General features: G+C 44.2%; 1 protein-coding gene across 1 annotated transcript in view; it reads left to right on the top strand.

Moving 5' to 3' along the window:
* nkain2 (sodium/potassium transporting ATPase interacting 2) overlaps positions 1–22,500 on the top strand; it is a 166,094-nt gene that overhangs the window by 67,431 nt on the left and 76,163 nt on the right. The gene's annotated exons all lie outside the window — the stretch shown is intronic.

Here is a 22,500-nt window from a genome sequence, read left to right as displayed (position 1 = left end):
CGATAAATGGGGTAGAGGGAAAAAATCTCTTAAAGTTTTTCTACATGGCTGGGCTTGCCAAGTTGTTTAGTGCAAGCATGTAGGACATTCACTGCTTCTGTATCTTGCTTTATGCCGAACAGGACACATCTATTGTAGGAACTGAATTGCTTGTGTATCTATTTTAGAGCAAAGAGATATCCCATCTCCAGAACAGTCTTAGGCAAACAACGTTTTGAATAACACTTCCAATCATTTTTGTCTTTGAGTTTGTGTTCTGTTGTCGTGAAGCGAGGCGTAGGCTCTGGAGACCGACTGGAGTGCTTGGCATTTGGAGGTGGAGAGTAGCCTTGTGAGTTTGCTTCTGTTTAAGTTTCCTCTTATGTCTGGCCTGTCATCGTCAAAAAATCGTATCAGGCCTGACAGATAACAGATGGAGTTCTCACTTTGAAGTGTCGTTTTCCTACTGGCGTGTATTGGGTGTTTAAGATCTTAGCTCGTAAAGGGTTTGACAAAACACAGCTCCTCGCTTGGAATAGTCTCTGCAACAAGCACATTGTTTGCCTTTTGGTAACAGCATTCTTAGCAGGGTGTGGTCACACTTAACAAGCAATCTCTATGTTTATTAGTCATGTTAAAGTTGTTTCTGGTTTTGTTGTAAACCGTCGGCATTAGATGGTGGAGTCATGTAACAGTGTTTTTGTAGGTTTGGAATCAATGGCCTATTTGATGTCACAGTGGGAGCAGATTACTTGTGAATGTGCGAGGGGCTTTGATGGCTGAACCACATGCAGATGCAGAAAAGCAGCTATCGCTGGCAGATCAAGCCCCTGTGATCTGAGAGATGTGGTGCCTCTATGTTCTTCGTGAGCTCCAAACGGCAAACCCTGCTGCAGGCACAACACCCCCATACACACACACACACACACCACTCCGTCTCATTCATCCCCCTCATCCTCGCCCACTCCTCTTTATGTTTGCATAGCTTTGAATCTGTTGGTAGACTCCAAACCAGCCTCATTTGGAAAGCACTGGCTTGGCAAGAACATCTGTGCTCATATCAGTGTGTACACACGTAGCAAGAGACTCTTCTCAACAAGATGGGGTGTGTAGGCACCCCACCACCACCATCCTGTCCCCATCTTTACAGGATAAGGATTTGTCAACCAAGAATTAAGTAGGTCTATCAGACTTAAAATTAAATAGTATTTTTGCACCAAATAATACAAGATAATAGAATACAGTATGATGCAAAATACTAATGCATCAACTACTACTAATCATTTCTAAAGTAAAATTAAATGTCATATAATGGCGAATATTATCATGCTTTCTGAAAAGTGTATGTAGACCTTGTTGAGTCTGTGCTGACGGCCCATCCGGCCTCTCTGGCATTGGAGTGTTTATCTGCTGGCCGGGACGCGGTGTGACAGAGTGGCCTGACTGTTGAGACATTAGAGGCAGCAGGCGAGCAGATCCTCCCTCTCCCTCATCGATCTCAGGAGGGGGGTGCTGACGGATGGAGCCATTTGTCTCCATGTCTGTCATGTGGAAAAACTTTCCAAAAGGTTGGCATGCTCTCAGAAAAAGAAGACATTTTGGCCTTCTTTTGTCTGGCAGTCCCTACAGGTGTCTTACAGAGCCATGAAGTGTTAAAGGCCATGTACTGCTCCCAAGCTAGAAGGTGTCACCAGTTTTTGTGGAACTAAAGTAGCATTTCCTGCAGTGTGTTTTGTATCTCTGCCATTGCTAATGCTGCCACCACTGCCACCACAGCAGTGAATTGTGTTTTAAACAGACAGTTTCCACTGTACAGGGCTTGGACTAGCCTGGTTTCACCAGACTCACTATTTAGTTTCACCTCATGAAGAGAGTCTGAGTACTTTCCATTGGGAAATGTTTTGTAATGGGCGTAGACTTAACTGTGTTAACTTTGAAATCACTGGCCCAGCCTAACCAATCACATTGATCAGGGATTCTTTTTTTACTTCCTACTTTGCCTAACCTTTAAAAACGGATTATTAACTGCTTTGGTAGTCAGGAAGCAATGTTAAATACATGACAAGAGAAGCTAATATCATCCCCATGAGACGCTAACGTCATCCCCATAAGACACTACGCCATCCCCATAAGACACTACATCATTCACATAAGAAACTAGTGCCATCCACATAAGAAACTAGTGCCATCCACATAAGAAACTAATGTCATCCCCTCTCATCGCTGATTGGCCTGCCTTCCGGGAAACATAAGCACATTGAGAGGAGCCAGACGACGATCTGAGTGAAATGGAAATGAATGGAGAGACTAGGAGAGAATGGAGAGACTCTCTTTAGTCTCTCTCTCTTTCACACACATACACACGCACACACACACACACACACACACACACACACACACACACACACACACACACACACATAACAGCCGAACCCTGGCTTGCCAAAACACACTTTTGAATGCCACTGCTAATATGGCTGATACGGTCTCCTCTGTTGCGGATGGTGCTTTCCCCACAGCACCTGGTGAGATGGCCCATCTCTGCCTCTGGCCTCGTCCCTCTCTCTCTCTCTCCCTCCCCCTCTCTCTCTCTCTCTCCTCATCCCTCTCTCTCTCAGTCTCTCCCCCCCCTCTCTCTTCTCTCTCTCTCCTCGTCCCTCTCTCTCTCAGTCTCTCCCCCCCTCTCTCTCTCCTCTCTCTCTCTATCGACACGTGTGCCATGCATTGCCTATCCCCATCCGCCTTCATGAGAAACTTCAAATAATATGTGAATGACATCCACCCACCTCTCTCTCTCTCTCTCTCTCTCTCCCTCCCCCTCTTTCTCTCTCTCTCCTCATCCCTCTCTCTCTCAGTCTCTCCCCCCTCTCTCCTCTCTCTCTCTCCCTCTCTCTCTCTCTCTCTCTCTCTCTCTCTCTATTGACACGGTTGCCAGAAGCTTCCGCCACCGCCACCTTCCTTTTCCCGCAGGACTCGGGCCATCTCGTCTCACAGGAGCATGGCTGCCACTCATATCTGTCCCAACCCCACCAGACGGGGTGGAGGAGAGGAGAGGAGGAGAAGGGGCTGTGACACTACTGGGCCTCAGGGAAGAGAGAGAGAGAGAGAGAGGAGAGAGAGAGAGGGAGGAGAGAGAAAGAGAGGGAGAGAGGGAGGAGAGAGTCAACGTCAACGTGGCAAGTCACTTCCCTTGGCATGTCGTCTGGGTGTTAGATTCTCCTCTCTCTCCATTCTCCCTCTCCATAGCTGTGATTTCACTCCTTGTTCCTGTTATGCACCGGCACTTTAATTAGGATCCGAAGTAATAGCGTATTAGTTAGCGTGATTTATTTCACGGGCATTGCTTTCCAGCTCCAAGTGATTTATTAATGTGGGGAGGTAATGTGTTTAAGCAAGGAAGAATCCGGGGAGATCTAGGTCTGGCTCAGGCAATTAGATTTAGATCACACCCAGAAACAAATGAAGATGAATAAATGGGACAGAGTGCCGTGTCTATTTGTCATCGCGGAATGCGTTTCCTCTGCTCTTCCCAGACCAGTCTAGTGCCCTCTTATGAGACAGCCAAAGTATAATAGCCACGGCTGCCCTCAAAGCAATAAAACTGGAGAGATTAAGCTGCAATCTGGATAGGATATCATATTTAAATGTAACAACTATATTTGGAATCTAAGCAAACGCTCGCTTACTCTGTGCACAGTTGGATTTTATATATCTTTAATATATCTTGAAGATTGTATGTATTTCTTTCAATCTTGTTCTGCACTTTTGAAAATAAGAAGTTTTGCCTTCCTGTTCTGTAGAGCCCATAATCAAAGTAATGTGAGTGCTGTTGCTCTGGCTAAAAAATTGCCTTGCAGCAAAACAGCCATTTTTTCCCCCTCAAAGAGCACAATGGTGGAGCTGGGAACTATCAGTGTGCCCTATTCAACAAACTACTAACCTCATTGGCTATGCCACCTGCCACTCCTGACACTATCGAAAGTGGCAGAGAAGTGGCAAATTACTGGCCCCTGCTCCGTGACCTCATCTCTGTTCCCGCGGAAACGCATTTGGAGATTGTTAGCCGGCGCGGCAGCTACCTGCAAGGTGACACCTGGGGTGGTGGTGGTGGAGGGTGTGGTGGTGTCGACAGCGTTGCAGATAAAGTGATAGACTTGAGCGAGGAGGTGATGCAGAGTGGTGGAGGTGGCAGGTTGGAGTAAATGAGAGTCGCGGCACCATTCTGCCTCGACACTTTATAAGCAAATAAAGAGCATCTGGGGCCCCTGGGAGAAGAGCTGCCCACAAAATGCTCCTTCCAATCTCGGTGAAGACAGGCCACACACACGCGCGCACACACAAACAAACACACACACACACACACACACACACACACTCTCTCTCTCTCTGCATCTCTCTGGCTCTTACAGAGAGAGAGAGAGAGAGAGAGAGAGAGAGAGAGAAAGAGAGAGAGAGAGAGAGAGCGAGAGAGAGAGAAACATACCCACACACACAAAGAAACATACTAACATACATTGTCAGTGCTGTTTTCATGGTTGCTGCCGCTGGCTCAGTTCAGCATGGTTTAGCCCAGACTGAGCTGAGAGCCAGCAAGAACAACAGCACGCCACCTCGCCAGCCATGGCTCCTGAGATCCAGGCTACTGCTGAACCGCCATCTGCACAAACAAACACCGGAATACACAATGCTGTGTAAATTATTTCACTTCCTCTCACTCTTTTTTTGTTTTACTCCTCCACTCATTTTTCATTAATTTCTACCTCTCTATCCTCTATTCTTCCTCTTTCTTTGAAATCATCGGTGCCTATTTCTCCTCTGACTCCGGCAGTCCCGCTGAAGCGGCTTGTGTTCTTTATATCTTTTATATCTTCCCTCTGTTTTTTTCTCACTCCGACGACTCCGACCTCTTGTCTTGCAGGATTCGCTCAAATCTCAGCGGGTCGTAAAATAAAACTTTGCAAAACAACACTGCCAGTGGTGGCACCTCCACTTGCTGCAGACAGCCAGGCTGTTGCTCCTGCTTTTCCCACCGGTGCTTTCAGCAGATGCAAGAGAGCTCTCTCTCTCACACACACACTCACACACAGTCTCTCTCTCTCTCTCTCTCTCTCTCTTACACACATGCACACACACACACACACACACACACACACAGTCTCTCTCTTTCACTCACACACACACACACACACACACACACGTAGTCTCTCTCTCTTTCACACACAAACTTTCCCCATCGGACACATCCGGCAGTCCCTCTTCAACACCCTTTCAACTCTGTGTGTGTGTGTGTGTGTGTGTCTTTCCTGAGGTGCAAGGAGCCAAAAAAATACATCCAGGCCTTGGCCTTGACTCCTCGACAGCAGCACTACTGGCCTTCTCCTACAGTGAGAAGGCAGAAAGGAAGGGGGGGGGGGGTGCAGATCAATTCTGATAAAGTGTCAGAGAGCTGAAAATGATAAGGTGATTTATAGTCAATTTCAGCAGGCAGGAGAGGAATGGCCAACGCTGTCAGCATTGAAACAAATGAGCAGGGCAGCTCCCGCTGGAGCTCAGTAAGAACTCCATTCCCTCCGCACCGCACCACACCACACCACTCCATCCTCCCCCACCCCAGCCCCCATCAGGAGCCATCAGTAGCCACACGCCACACTCACTTCTTCCTCCACAGTGGAAAATAACTCACTGACCAGGTGAGTGCACCCCAACAACCTCCCCTCCCTCGCCCCATGAGACAGATGGGTTCACTGCTAATTCAGATTATGGGGCTGGGTTTTGGGGCATGTTTATTGAATTGAAACTACAGCTTGTTGCAACCCCCTCTCTCTCTCTCTCTCTCTCGTGCTCTTTCTCTCTCTCTCTCCTGCACCATTTTGACATTCAGGGCTTTTGGAAGGCAACCGTGTTTTCTTTTTTGCCACCAGGCATCACTTTATAACCCAGAAGTGTTTATGGCCATCGTAGCCTTTACTGAGGCACTTAACTTAAGTAGGATTGCTGGAAATGGCTGCAAAGAGCAGAACACTATTGTTGGGGAAGAGGGGAAAGTGTATTTATTTATTTATTTTCATTACCATAAGTGACTTGGTATACATGCCCTCCATGCTCTGCATGAGAAGCAGTCAGTGTCTATTTCAGGCCCCTTCTCGTAGGTTTACGACCTTTTTAGGGAAAAATCCATACCTTGGATTTTCTATTATTTGAATCAATGTGGCCCGCGATTGAATAAGTAATTAAAACGAACACAAAGCCCGCTGCTGTTGAGCTATTTATACTGGAGTGGTAGGCAGCAAGATGGACTCAGTGACCCCCCCGCCCCCCGCTGTCTGACTGCCCCTGTCTGAGGCAGACACCAGTAAGCATATGTTAATGTGCCCAGTCAAACGAGATGCAATTTTGCCCGATGAAGCTCGCGAACGCTTCAGAGCCTTTCATTTCCTTGAGAGGAATCTATACTTGTGTGATGATGTCCTTAAAAGTTATTCATGTCGTAATAGCACAATAACATCTTCGCAGAGGCATCACTACCCATAAACCAGCTCGGATGGTATTGTGTTAGCAAGACAAATTGTACTAGAGTCAAAGGCTTTTTAAAAGTCGGGTCAAGAGACACACCACTTACATGTGAACGCATGCTAATGCGCTACAAAAGTCACCACTGTTATCTACGTGATGACTTCATCACCATTGATCCCTCACCACTGTGGCACATCAAAATTTGGCTGGGCTTGATAGCGTTTTTATTTTTTTTATTATTATTTGAACGTGATAAGATGAACTCACAGATGAATCGTTGACACACAGGCAGCAAGTGTTGGCATGTAATGGGTGTTGAAGTGTGTGCCGGGGCCTGTCTGTGTCACCAGACACGACAATGAAAGTTCTCCTCCCTGCTCAGCTGCACCATTGACATTAGGGATGACACTAATTTGACACTCTCCGAGCTTGTCGGAGCACCTCAGCTCTCTCCCTCTTTCGCTCATTCTCTCTCTCCATCTCTCTGCCTCTCTTTCCAGATGTGGGCACATCATATGCCAACATGACTTTTCTAATCAAGTGTGTGTGGGTGCGTGTGTGCGTGTGTGTCAGAGAGTGTGTGTGTGTCGGAGAAGGAATATGTCTGGGCGACTGAGTCACCATAACTGAAGGTGATTCAGTGACACGGAGGCGTCCTCAGTGTTTCCCATACATTGACTTATTTGTGGCGGCCCACCACAATATCAACATTGACCACCACACAATGATTTTCCTGGTTGTACTAAATTGTGCTTAACTCTGGTTAGAATCATAACCGCGCTGCACTTATTTGTTATTACATTGTATATACACTTATTTCATTACATTGTGGTAATGTCTGAAGTTCTACCATGGACTCTTAACAATTGTTGTGGAAAACATGCCTTGGTTACCTTGTTTCAAGCCATTCTAGCGTTGTATTGAAAGCCTGCATGAAAACTCGACTCGATTTGCGCCAGTTCTCATTAATATTCAACGAGCTAAGCTGCTTGACTCCGATTGGCTAATAGCTAGTAGGTTTCATCCATAACATGACAGCCATTATCAACTAATTTTAGCTTCATGGCGTGAACTTAGCTTGGCTAGCATTATCCAAATGTGCATAAATAAAATCTGCTAGGCTAGCGAGTTCATTAAACCTGTAGGCTATAACATAGCACTTCCTTGAGTTGACAATTACATTTTACTTACAGGCACTGGTCGTACGTAGACTGCGATGGTAGCCTACGATGGTAGCCTACTGCTCCAGGCTTCAACAGCAACCTTTTTGAAAAGCCTGTGGCATTGTTCCAAAAAATAAACTGAAGCCATTTGATCCTCAAGTCTGGGTTCTTGGGCAAAATGCATTGTTGAAGTTCTATGTGTGCATACTTAGCGCACAAGTCCGTTGACATTCAGCCATCCTTGCATAGGCCTACGAAAGACTGTCACAGAGCTAAACGAATTTTGTGGGCATGGTCTCAACTGGGCGAGCTCATTAATAGTAATCAACTCATCAATTCCACGTCAATCTGAAGAGCTTTTGCAATTGACCTAATTTCTCCGCTTATTTCTTTTCAGTGGCTAGAGCTGTTCATTTTCACATTCACGACATAGCACAAACACATATGGACCTAACATGTTTAACAAAAATACAAGTAAAAAATTGAAAAAAAAAACAGGGCCACACACAACCATTTCATATCTTCTGTCTCACAGAGGGCCATAGTCGTCATAGTCGAATGTTTAGTGCATTTTGAAGGGAGTACATTATGCTAAGGCAGACTGGTTCTAATCCTGGGTACAGGGTAATACAGACAACAGGGGTACTGGTGTTGCCCATTTTTCTAACCACATGAGCAATCCCCTCTTATAGTATTTGGGACAAAATATTATAGTAATCTTATAGGAATAATTGGGACATACTGTAGAAGTACTACTAATAACTCTATAATATCCTGTAACCGCTATAGTTTTTCTATAGTAGTCTTATAGTACCTATAGTATGTCCAAATACTATAGTATTCCTATAAGATTACTGTAATATTTAGTCCCAACATACTATAAGATTCCTATAGTAGGCTACTTTTTCTGTCATACGTGACAGAAAACAACTTCAGTAGGCTAACCTCTGCCAATGTCAGGCTATCAAAGCCATAGTTCTCATTACCGGAGAAGTCTTGCAGCACACATTCTCTGCTTCTGTAGGCATTCTGGTACAATTCCAGCAAAATATAGCTAGGTAGGCGTGTTTGCATTTAGATCTATATATATATTGGGCTATGACCAAGTGGTCTTTCAATGATAGTATCATGGAATTCAAACCATAACTATCTAGCTATTCCGATAGCATTAGCAGGCTAGGTCAGTGGCTGAACTGCATTTAGGGTGCTTACCTGTGTTGTGAAGTAAAATATCTACTAGGAAGATTGCAAAGACTTTTTGACTGTGTAAAAGAAATAGGTCTTTATTTTTAAAAAGTTTCCAACTGTTTATTACTTGAAAGCAAGATGACGATTGTCACAAACGTTTACCTCTTTTTAGGAGAAATTTTTAAGCTGACAGGCAATTGTTACCATTCTATTAAACCAGCGTTCACCGACAAGCGATCAGGAAGCGGTTCTTCTTCCTACTCGAATACTAGGATCAAACACATGAAGTTGTATCTCCGAAGACATTTTGTGCAACAGTTTTGACTCGAGTTTTAGCCAGGTTTTAGCACTGTAAAGTTGAATATGGAGCATAGCACAGGCAGAATCGGATGAGGACGCACTGGAGGAAGCGTCACAGTACTGTTGACTCCGCCAATCAGAGGTGAATTCATTAGCATGTCATTAATATTCATGACTAGAGGCGAAATCCAGTCGTTCCTCCTCACCCACCTTCCCCACCAAACTAGAACAGCATGAAACAGACGCAGGACAGCATTTTTTTCACCAAAACCGGCTCACAGGGCATTCATCAATACTACAGACCACTGCAAAATTAATGAAAAAACAATGAGATGAGACCTTTAAAAACTGTTGCATTCGAGTTAATTCTGCAAACCTACCACCACAAATAGAATTCAACACTGCGTCTATATTATCGCAACTTCGTCAACTTCGTCAACGTCAACTTAGTACACAGGCAGTGTAAAAAAAACTTAGTAAAACACAGGCAGCAGTACAGGCAGGGCTCAAACAGATCTCCAGAGTGGCAAAAAACAGGCAGAGTTCGGTACACAGGTAGGCAGACAAAACACAGGCAGCAGTACAGGCAGGGCTCAAGCAGATCTCCAGAGTGGCAAAAAACAGGCAGAGTTCGGTACAAAGGTAGGCCGCAGGCAGTTAAGCAAAGGGGCTAGGCAAGACTCACGTGTCAGAACAGGCAGAGGTCGGTAACGGCAGAGTTCGGTACACAGGTAGGCAGACAAAACACAGGCAGCAGTACAGGCAGGGCTCAAACAGATCTCCAGAGTGGCAAAAACAGGCAGAGTTCGGTACACAGGTAGGCAGACAAAACACAGGCAGCAGTACAGGCAGGGCTCAAACAGATCTCCAGAGTGGCAAAAACAGGCAGAGTTCGGTACACAGGTAGGCAGACAAAACACAGGCAGCAGTACAGGCAGGGCTCAAGCAGATCTCCAGAGTGGCAAAAACAGGCAGAGTTCGGTACACAGGTAGGCAGACAAAACACAGGCAGCAGTACAGGCAGGGCTCAAACAGATCTCCAGAGTGGCAAAAACAGGCAGAGTTCGGTACACAGGTAGGCAGACAAAACACAGGCAGCAGTACAGGCAGGGCTCAAACAGATCTCCAGAGTGGCAAAAACAGGCAGAGTTCGGTACACAGGTAGGCAGACAAAACACAGGCAGCAGTACAGGCAGGGCTCAAGCAGATCTACAGAGTGGCAAAAACAGGCAGAGTTCGGTACACAGGTAGGCAGACAAAACACAGGCAGCAGTACAGGCAGGGCTCAAGCAGATCTCCAGAGTGGCAAAAACAGGCAGAGTTCGGTACACAGGTAGGCAGACAAAACACAGGCAGCAGTACAGGCAGGGCTCAAACAGATCTCCAGAGTGGCAAAAACAGGCAGAGTTCGGTACACAGGTAGGCAGACGGCACACAGGTGGGCAGACAAAACACAGGCAGCAGTACAGGCCGGGGCTCAAACAGATCTCCAGGTGGCAAAACAGGCGGGGTTCGGTGCAAAGGTGGGCCTGAACGGTTAAAGCAAAGGGCTAGAGCAGACTCACGTGTCAAGAACAAGCAAAGGTTCCAAAGGTTTCAGGCAAAATCTAAGCAAGGTTTCAAAAAACAATCCTTGGTCAAAAACACGAGTCCAAAACAATCCTAGAGGGATAAAAAAGGCAGCAGTAAAGGCAGGGCTCAAGCAGATCTCCCAAAAGGGGCTAGGCAAGACTCAATGGTCAGAACAGGCAGAGGTCGGTAACAAAGAGCAAGCAAAGTCTAAGCAAAGGTTTCCAAAAGGTTCAGGCAAAATCACGAAGTCCAAAAACAATCCTTGGTCAAAAACAGTAAATCCAGCAAGAACATGAGACAATGCAAGAATCCACACTGAAAGGCGTGGCCGAGACTTCTCTGCATAGTCTGTCTGCCCTTCACCCCTCCATGTTTGGTACTGTCTGTCCACTAGCCACTTGTACCACTGTCTTTATGCCTCACTGTTTCGTGCTATATTAGCACATTAGCACATATGCATAACCCCCTCCATCCATGCCACAGCCAAACTGTGGCCACACTTATACATTTTCTTAAATAGTTAAATATATAGATATATAGACTTTACTTTACTTTATTTCTGCATTGTTGCACTGTTGACTTACTCATTTGCACTATCACCATGACCACTATCACCATTGCACTACCACCATGACACTCATTCACACAGAGCACCTTAGAGCACCTTACCATACCTTACTATGCACAGAGAATCACAGGCTCAGTCCCTGCCTCCAGTCATTGCAAAGCCTCTGATTTATTAATCACCACTATGTGGATACTGTTTTAGAATTGATTTAGATTAAGTGTTAGTTAGTATAATTTGTATTTTTGTAATTTGTATTTTAGTATATTTTTATATATTGTATGAAGTGTTAGTATAATTTGTATTTTAGTATATTTAGCATATTCTTTATCTTCTACTGTCCTTACTGCTTAGTTGTGTTATTATATTATATATTTTAATTACTCTTTCTGCTGTTTAAGAATGTGTTTGTGTTGTATGTATGCTGCTGAGACCTTGAATTTCCCCTGGGGATCAATAAAGTATCTATCTATCTATCTATCTATCTATCTGGCAAAGACTGTTCCACATGGCATGGCTTAAAAAAGCAAACACAGGTGATTGGACGCCTCCCTTGTCAGTCAACCAAAAGCCAAGGCAGAAGGAAAACCCGGACCGGAGCAGCAAAGGCATCTCAAGTCACAGGCTAGGAAACGAGGCTTCTGGACTGGGTTGTGACACTATTTTTCCCTCATTTCATTTTCCTTTCTCCACAGCTAGTCTCACATGGCCTTTGTCCTTTCAATGTATCGGTTGTCAATCATCTTACCGCAGGGGGGCCCTCTATGTGCCTCTCCCTGGGTTGGCTTCTGCCACAGAACATCTAAAAGCATTCATAAAAAGCAATCCATCTGCCATTACATCAGTGCCTAAAAGTATGAGAGATTTTTCCTCTCGTTGCTTCGCCTTTCTTCCCAGCAACTGTTGTTTTGCGACCTATAATTAGACAAAGGAGTGCTTTGTGTGTAATTTTTAATTATTTCGGTAGTGTAGACTCAAAGGACACCTTCTCTGGTGAACACACAGAGTGAACCTGCAACAGTTCGCCACCACTGGGACCTGATCCAGTAAACAGTGGGGAGTCCACAGTTTGCTTGTCCTTGTGTGTGTGTGTGTGTGTGTGTGTGTGTGTGTGTCAGTGTGTGTGTGTCAGTGTGTTTGTGTATGCGTACGTGTGTTTGATTATTGAGCAATTCCAGAGTGTCTCTCCTTTCTGTTGGTCTTCCCGGGGGGAATCCATTGCACAAATGAAAGAGTGAAAGAGACAGACAGAGAAGAAATTGATGTGAAAATAAGGATTTTCCTTCAAAGAAAAAAAAACAAATATGAAAAATTAAACATGGATGATAAAGAGAAATATCAAGTCTTGCCATAGAGAGTGTAGTAGGTGTGTCCAGGGAGACGTGATTGACAGGACCTAACCACCAGGGTCAGCTGCAGAGAAAGTTGTCATTTCTCAGCCGCACCAAGCCTACAGGGAATACCGATATGTCAGCACTTGGCAAACTGTTTGTGTATGTGTGTGTGTGTCTGTGTGTCCAGCATTCAGCCCAGGCAGTGGAGGACCCAGAGATCAGTACCTCCACCCTTGCTTTAAGAATACTCACAGCCCTGTGGGCCTTGTCTACCTCTAGGGAATATCATGGAGCAGAAGACCACCCTCTGAATGTAGAGCTAGAGCAGTGCTAGCTGCTACCTTTTAGCCACACCGCTACAGACGAGCTGCATTAACAGTAGCCCCACTCCAAGCCGAGCAGTGTGTGCTCCCTATGATTAAAGGCCTGGGTGGCCATGCAGCCATCTTGTGGGATTAAACAATCTGCATATCCAGCGTTAGTTTTGTGGATGGAGAAGGAGGAGGACAGTAGAGCCAGCCTGAATCGGTGACCTTTGCTCAAGTAGCGAAATGGGATTTTGAAGCGATATTGTCTCTAACTGTTTAACTGTTGCTCTGAGCCACCCAGATAAAGACCTCAAAGCGGCTCCTTTTCACACACACACACACACACATTTTCAAACTGGTGTTTTTCTCTCCGAGCACAATGAAAAGCCAGAGGAATATGCATTAACCTCCGCTGGCAGGTTCACTGGCATCGCTGCGCCAGTGTCAGGGGTCTACGGTGAAATGTGCCACGCGGGGCTATTTCCTCTGTCACGCCATGTTTTTTCCCCTTCCTTTCTTTCTCTCGCTCTCATTTTTTGTTCCCTCATCTCTGCGCAGTGTTGGCACCGGTGGTGTCTCGAGAAGAAAACGAGCCCCGCCACCTGTTCGCAGCTGCGTTTTTGACCTCCTCCGACACGCCACTGACACTGGGAGGAGATGCCGAGGCAGGAGGTGGCTGTTTAATTCGCGCCAATTGAAAAACATGACAGGCGCGAGGTGCCACCTCCAACAGAAGCTAATCCTCGCATCGAGTCGGACTTCTCTCGTTTGAGTCACTCAAGTTGCATTAGATGAATATTAATGTCAAATTAAAACTCACGGCACCTTGTAGAGCTCAGCACGGAGAGAAAGATGTTTGAAATTAAATACCAACCTTAGACACTTGAAGATTACATCAGGCTTTTTGTAGGTTGGAAAAAAAACATGTTGGTTTGAAATTGTGTTAGACGACATAACTGTTGGTATCATGGTAGGCTACATGTGGCAATTATATTTGGTTATTAATTCATTGAACGCCCACAAGCTGGAGCCTTTATTTTATTGTAAAATTCAAATTCATTTTCTAATTCATGTTTTGTAACAGTTTCTCTCTGGTGGAGGATGGTGAATTGAATGAAGACTGTTTTAAAACCAAAAATGCCATTGTATTAGACTTTTATCCCTTTTGAATGATGGCCAGCTGGCGCAATTAGCAAAGCTGACGACACGAAATAACTTTCACGGAAACAAAGCATTCCTTTACTTTTAAATTCACAACACACAAGTGACAACACAGAACTCTTTGTTATGAACATAAAACATCACCATAATGCTATTTAAGCTCTTATCAATCTAAACACAGATCTGCAGGCTATCAGTCTAAAACAGTGTTACTCATTGCGCGGCTCGTCAAGCTATAATTGGTGGCTCGCATGCAGCTTTGGCGAGATTTCGCCCAAGTTGGTTTTACTCATTTTAAGTAGGCCTAAACTGTTCGCCAAAGGCCATCATCTCTGCCCCCAGCTTGATAAAAAACAAAAGTAGGCTCTGATTTAGCCTAGTCTACTGTATGACTTCAACTAGGTGATCTCACTGCCACTTGCAATGCCTTTGAATGCAATCCGCTGCCCTGTTTACCGCCGGCAATGCTACAGCGGACTTAAACTGCCACCTTGTGGCGATAAGTTGTAATACATTTCAGCTGCGTAAATCACGGAAAGCGCGAATGAAGTGGCCATTTCTAAATGGGACCCACTGTAGGCTATGTGGTAACACAGCCAATATATTTTTTCAAATGTGCTTCATAAAAATACAATACTGCACTACAAAAACGTAAACACCTGAATTATACTTCTCCCTTCACCCAAACAATGAAGGTGAAAGGAAGTTATTAAGCCTCGGCTGTATATTTAGCTGTATTGGCTGTGTTATTTCTTTTTTTGTGGGATGTCCAATTTATATGTAGAAATGCACATTCGCAAAGGTGACTTAGCATGTTGTCATAAAAGTGGCTCTCCTTTTGATTTTGCACTGCCAATGTGGCTCTTGTGAAAAAAATAGTGAGGATCACTGGTCTAAAAGATTGTATATGGACAGAGACTAGGCCTGTCCAAGCACATAGATGTCATCATGCATAACATGTAAAAGTGGCTCTCAGATATAGACCCTTTCAATTGCAAACAAACTTGTGCGTTCCTAGGGCATTTCTGGTTACACAGAAAACAACATTGAGCTAATGGTAACTTGGCGACAAACAAAAATACTTCTAAAAAAGTTTTAAAATACAACATTTTGTAGAGCATTATGTTAAAGTCCGATTTGGTCCGAACTGAAAACCCTCCAGGAACAGATTGAAAGGGTCTAAAGAGCCGTGCTATGAGAGAGCATCACTCCCCAGTGCCTTTGGAGACCTGCCAGTAGACATATGCTAGCACCCACTGGTTATAGCCACCTTACTAACATGCCCATATTCTGTGTCTAAGCCCAGTTTCTCACCATGCAGGTTGCATATGTCAACCTGAGAGAATGTTTTATTTGTTCGTTAGGCATGGTCTCTAACTTCAGCACTTCTTTATTGAGATTATTTTTGGTAATCTTTTGCTGAAAACTGGTGTTACATTTCCTGGCTCTCCTGGTGGTGGGAGCCTCATCCATATCTGGTGTAGCCAGTTCCATTGATTATATTGGAAGCTAATTGTTGCAGCGTGCCCTCCCGTGAATGGCTTCGCTTCAGTTACGTGCCTGGTGTAGCTCACCTGTTACTATTGTCTCATTTCCAACAATTCCACTTCTCACTTGTCTCTAATTCTGTTGTGTTGAGTTGAGGGCAAATGTTCTACTGTCACGCAAAGTTGCAGAGCTGTAAGCACTTGGTTTTTTTTTTATTATTCTCCAGAGACATGATTAATTTCTACTAATGTTCTAGTATTTATTTGCTTCACTAATGTTATGTTCTACTCAGTCATTCCCGCTCAGTCATTCTTTTCTGTGCTCTCAAAATACCGCCCCCCAAAAAAAAAAAAGCCCATATTCATCGCATTGCCTTAAGCACAGTATCATGCAGAGATGTGTGTAGGTCCACAGGCAGAGTGCATTGTGTTTCGCCTGTGCGTTTGCCTTCAAGCAGGCAGTGTCATTAAATAATATGGTGATGGTTATTTGTCACACTCCATCAGTTCCATCTGCTCATCATTGCACGTTTGCCATGGCGATCACTCAGAAGAGCCGTGTTTCAAAAGGGAACAAACACTCAAAGGGAATGTGTGGACGAAGAATTCTCTGAGTGTGTGTGGGTGTATGTGTGAGTGAGAAAGAGAGAAACATACATTTTGAGACATTTATTCTGCATGCTCTAATAGAAAACACAACAAACCTGCCAACCTCTCTCACTCATCTGTTCCATTCCTCTCCTCCCTCTTTTCTTTCTCTTTGTTCTCTCTTCTCCTCCTTTATTTTCTTTCCATGGCTCTTAGACCTTTACAATCTCTCTTTTTCTCTCACATCTCTCGTTCTCTCTCTCTTTTTCTCTCTCTCACTTAACCTTCTCTATTTCTCTCTCTGTCTCTCTCTGTCTGTCTCTCTCTCCTCCTCCTCCTCCTCTTCCTCCTCCTCCTGAGTCCTCTCTGGCTCCTCCTCTCACACACACACAGGACCAATTAGATCTGTGTTTATTCGGCAGAAACACCAGGACTCCTCTGAAAGGTCAGCCTTCATTACTAATTGCTATAACAAAAAAAAAAAAATGCTGGTTTTCCTAGTCACCAAAGGGAAGTTGCCATCAAATATTAAAATGACTTTTAATTAAATGTTCACTCCATTGCCAGTGAATAAGGTTACATAACAAGGCATGCTGCTATTGGCATTGCAGATGAGATTGAAATGCAGAAATGTTTTCTTTCTGCATTTTGTTGTGGGACTGCCTACTCACACTTATGGCTTATGGATCAAAGGAGTTTAATGCGGCTCATTCCCATGATTCAATACGAAAAGACTTTCGGTTGTATATATATAGATATTGTTAGAACACAGTTTAAACACATTTTAAATGCCATGGCTTGACCTTAACATGATAATTTCCTTTGATGAGATTTTGCCTTAATATACTGTTATGGTTTTGTTTATTTGATTAAGGAGACAAACATGATATACCTTATAAGGTGATAGTCCTGAGTTGTTATGGTTACACTGATGTCAAAAGTCCCTGTCTGACACATTCAGACAATACCGAACCTTCTAGTTAACCAGACATTGCAAATGTTTGTTTTCCCGCTCAGAGAACATGTTAAGTTAGCCAGAGGATTATAACAACCTTGTAGTATTTGTTACCTAACATTTCCCCTGCATAGTAATATTGTTATTCGTCATTTTGTAAGTCACATTGGAAGCGTAAGTGTATCTGCTAAATGAATAAATGCAATATGTAAATATAATAAAGATTCATTACTGACCAGGCGTGTGGCCATGGGAGATGTAATGATTGATGAGATTTTAGTTGAGGCTATACTGCTTTAAGCTTTAGTTTGGCTGTGATTGGGTTTGCTTTATAAAGAAGCCCTGTTAGCTTATTGTGCTCCTTGAAAATTCACCTCAAGTAAATCAAGTTATTTATATAGGCTACTGTACAGCTTCATGATCATATTTGTATTACTATTAATATAGTCATGTGATCACTTCTCACTTAATCCATGTTTAATACTGACACCGTAGTCTTTGCAACAGTTCTTGACAGTGCAGGGAAGTATTATGTAATGACTGCATTAAAAAAATAATGTAAACTTGATCATGTAGGCACAGTGTTAACTAGTTCACATCCCTGAATTTGCATAAAGACATACATGTAAAAGCATAATACATAAAAGCATAATAGAACAGCATGTTTGGCGAGGTCTCTGGCCATGGTCCTGAAGGGCTTCGCGGAATCGTGCCGAGTCGACTGCGAAGGCAAGAATTCGGGCAGGATTCCGCCATACACCCCCTTATTCTTTAACTATGGAAGACGGGAGGCGTAAGGGGAGGTGGTGGGTTGCAAGCGGAGTAACACCGATGCTGCAACTTCGGCAGGTAGACTGCGAATAAGTAACCTGACTGATCGAAGAAGGAGGCGTGGCAAATTCCGTTACGCTCCTCCCGAACTTCCATTTGTAAACGCCATTAAGTTCAAGGTCTGCAACCTGAATTTAAATCAAAGTTTTATAGCAGTCTTGACTATCTTGTACGTTTTCCATTTTTAACCACCAAAGACGTCTCATATTTGCCCTGCTTAGTGTTCACATTATAAATAGCTTCAGAAAAGAGAGTGAGAGCCAGATATCTTTGCTTTGTTTAGTCTTTGTTCAGCTGCTGGAGAAGTATTGGATTCACTGTCTAGGCTACATACTGCCAGAGCATTCGATTCATGGAGAAAGTGTTTTGTATCTTTAGAGAATTAGGGCCTTCCCACAGATTATAACCCTGTTAAACTGGATGTATGCCCAGACCTGGGTTTTCTATACATACTGTATCTCAAGGCTGAGGAGGGCTAAGCTATGCTTACACTTTGTAGATATACAGTACACTCTGATGACTACTTGCTCAGTGAGTACACTTGACTCAGTGTTGACTTAGTGTGACCATAAGAAATATAGTATGAAGTATAAAGTATTCTTTAGTCGAATATAATGACTGCAAGAACTTTGGGAAATCCCATTCAAGTCAATGGAGCGTTCTACTTGCATTGTGAAGAGCCGTGTAATAATATGTATTATTATTCATCAGTATAGCCCCAATCAACGTCACCTCAGAAATAATCCAGTTTGATTAGGTTTTGGTTGAATTTTCCCATTATTGGTTGTTTGCGATTGTTTATTTTTTGCCTGTCTTACTTTGGAGACGTACGCTGACCTCCTGTTTGCTTGGTAGCCACAGACTGCACCGAAGCTGATTGCTCTGATTAGGGCTCAGGTTGGCTCAGCCCCATAGAGTAGCAGTCTTTCCAGAAGGCACCGGGCCCCTTACCTGGATTGGACGCGCTGGCAGATATTATCTTCCCAGTTTGTGATTGATTTTTTGTCCTTCGAAAAAAAAAGTAGGTCACTCTGAAATAGCCATCATTGGTGTCCGTGTCGGACACGGCCCGTCAAAGTGAAACGTGTCACCGACCATTTCACCGCGGGCTCACTGGAAAAGGGTTGTTCGGTGAGAGGGGCATAGGCCGAAACTCCCTCAAGCTGGTCATTAGAGTTTCAGAGGTTCAGGTACTGGCCAAGGACTTTTCATGTGTTGTTGGGGTTTGGTGGCGCTGTTTTTGTTCTTCTTTTTTTTCTAATGTGCGTGGTGGAACCAGAGCTAGTCTACAGTTTGGGGTCGTCACTTCTTGGCCTTTTCATGACACGACCACAAAGGACCCATTTATCATTTTGCCATCAGTGATTAAATCCTCTGCCGTGTCATACAAAGGTGGGAAAATCCATCCTGAGATAGCATCTCTTCAGTGTTTCCCACAGAATTTAATTCTATTTGTGGTGGTAGGTTTGCAGAATTAACTTGAACAGTTGAACAGTTTTTAACAAATTAACGCAGTGTGGTTATGATGCTAACCAGATTTAAGCACAATTTAGTACAACCTGGAAAATCATTGTGTGGTGCTCAGTGTTGATATTGTGGTGGTCCACCTCTTTAAAACTGTTCCTTACAACTCTAATATCAATCCCATCACATGGTTTTAATTTTAGCAGACAAGGAATTTACTCCTTCAGCAGACCATGAACTTATAATAAACCACAAATCCAGTTTATATTTGTAGCTTGTTGGCAACAGCTGTGTCAGTTGCACCCCCCTCCCATCCACAAAGACTCGTTTAGGTTTGTTAGAGATGGCACTGGGTGCCCTGTTCACGACCAGCCAAACACACACACACACACACACACACACACACACACACACACACACACACACACACACACACACACACACAGAGCCTCCTTTGAGGCCCATGTGGAAGTGTGTGGGTGTAATGACGCCCCTCTGGTGTGGGAGTGGTCTCTGGCTGGCTGGCGTTCCTGATTTCACTGCTCCCGGCAGATGTTTATAATTACCTTGTAATAGCAATGTTGAATATGTGTGTGTGTGTATGTGTGTGTGTGTGTGTGCGCGCGTGTGACATACTCTTTGTGTATGGTGAGGTGGGTCTTTTGCATAGCTGACTGCATACAACATTTTGAGAATGCAGGTGTGCAGTGTGTGGTGAGGCCATAAAGCAGGTGTGACATATTGATGAAGGGCTTTTTTGTTTACATACTTTTTTCCTACTGGCCTTTATATTAATTCTCTATTCTCTCCCATTGTCTGTCTCCCTTTTTAATACGGTATAAAGCCAGGCTGTAATACTCATTTGTCTCTCATCGCTAATTTCCCTTGTTCCTCTCATCTTTCTTCTGTCTTTTGTCTTTATATCTTCATTACACTGTGAGAAAAAAAGAGAGAGAGACAGAGAGAGAAAGAAAGAGGTTTCTGTTCCCCCCCTCTAGATGACTCTTCCAAGCCGATAATGGTGTGTGTATTTTAGGCTGCCCTTCCCTCTCTGTGTGCCCCTGAGCAGGTGAGGTCAGTAATCTGACAGACCATACGGATCACCTGTCTGAGGTCTTGTTCCTGCACCCCCCCCCCCCCCCCCCACACACACACACACCCCATCTCTCGACACCTACAAAAAGCCCAGATCCCCTCCAGCCCTTCTAATGGCCCCTCTGACAGTGATGACTCCCCAGCCCAATCAGCCCTTCATTATAGTGGGTGGCTATGGCTGACAGACAGTAGCGTTATGCGTTATGGAGTTCAGGGGTGTAATCTACTTTTATGGCCAGTTGGGGACCCGAGGGCAGTTCCAGGCCCACAGCTCAGCATTCTGTTTCTTCAATTTAGACACTTGGGTTGAAGCCATGGATGCAAAGGCTGGAAAGCAGTGCCTCTCGTGTTAGCAGCAAGGTGTGTTAGCCTTGAGGCCTTGACCTCTTGTGTTAGCAGCAAGCAAGGCGTATTAGCCTTGAGGCCTTGACCTCTTGTGTTAGCAGCAAGGCGTGTTAGCCTTGAGGCCTTAACCTCTTGTGTTAGCAACAAGGCGTGTTAGCCTTGAGGCCCTAACCTCTTGTGTTAGCAGCAAGGCGTGTTAGCCTTGAGGCCCTAACCTGTTGTGTTAGCAGCAAGGCGTGTTAGCCTTGAAGTCTTAGCCTCTCGTTAGCAACAAAGCTTGTAGCTTTCCTGGTCATATTTCTCAGTTTCTCAAGTTAAACTCAGTTAGGGTAAACTGAAACTAGGTTATTATTTATGATATTCACTTAATAAATGCTTAGTAGATGCATTTTTTCATACTCATATCTGTCAGATCAAGTCAACTGCATTTATTGTTTTAGTCTAGCATGGTTAAGTCTACTTAAGTATACATATACTTCGACAAGGCTATAGGTCAGTGCTGTTTGCTAAACACATATATTTTCAACAAGATGGTCCACGCAAAAATGGACTTTGTGATTGTAGGAATTGAATAACTGAACCACTTTAAAACAGTCCCCATCCATAGCCACACTGTTACCTGTGTCTTTAGGCTGTTTGTGTGGATATGAGCTGAAAGCCATTGTCTCACTTGCAAATAAATCCATCTCTCTGTGTATTATGTGTAAATGAGAAAGCAGGTCCACAGATACAAATGTGACACCGATTAGCATAACATCCTCATTGTGTATATGTGTGGGTGTGCGGATATAGATGTGCACATGTGTGTGTGTGTGTGTGTGTGTGTGTGTGTGTGTTTGCTCTCATCTACTGCCCCCCTCCCCCAAACAGAAAGCTAAGTGAGCGGAATAGAAAAGGGAAAAAAAGGAAATAACACCAATTCCCAAGGAATCCCAATAGCGAGGCCTCTGCAAAATGAACTGGCTAGTGAAGAGAAGTTGTAATTGGGGTGTGTGTGTCGTATCATGTGCAAATGATCTGGGCTGCTGCGATTCTCTCCCTGCTCCACCCTCCTCCATGCGCAAGGCAACGCCACGCCACGCCACGCTGCGCATCCATCACGGACTGATTACCACTGAGGAATGCCACCGCCGGCCCTCGAATGACAAATAAGTTTCAATTGTTTAATGGCGGCGTGGCTTTGGGACTGAAGCACTCCTGTGTCCTAATTTGCGCTATAATCATGTTTTTGTGCACTGATTTGTAAAGCCTTGTTGTGCGGTGATGGAGTCCTTACGTAATCTTTTTTTTTGTGGACATATTACTATACATGACAAACAGGTGTCTAGTTCCCTTCTGATTTGTGTAATGGTTGGGCTTTTGTGTAGAGGAAATGACTCTAGTCTAAGAGACATGCTCGTTTTGATGTCATGTGTGTGGTTGGTGTTGTCGGCTTGACGTCTGTTATTTCTCTCAGACGATCAGGGTTGCCTTTTGGGTTCATGTATGTAACAAATAGCATAGGATGCCATGTCCGATTTCCCAATGATCTTCAGCAGTCTTTTCCCCTCTTTGCACTTATATGGCATACATATGCATGTGCGTATGAAGAGCTCTTTTCCAAAATGCTATAAATCCAAAAAATTCAAGTCATTAAATTTAATAATTTTATT

The sequence above is a fragment of the Alosa alosa genome, chromosome 8, assembly GCF_017589495.1.
Source record: "Alosa alosa isolate M-15738 ecotype Scorff River chromosome 8, AALO_Geno_1.1, whole genome shotgun sequence".
NCBI classification, from domain to species: Eukaryota; Metazoa; Chordata; class Actinopteri; order Clupeiformes; family Clupeidae; genus Alosa; species Alosa alosa.
This window is presented reverse-complemented; position numbering and strand designations above follow the sequence as displayed.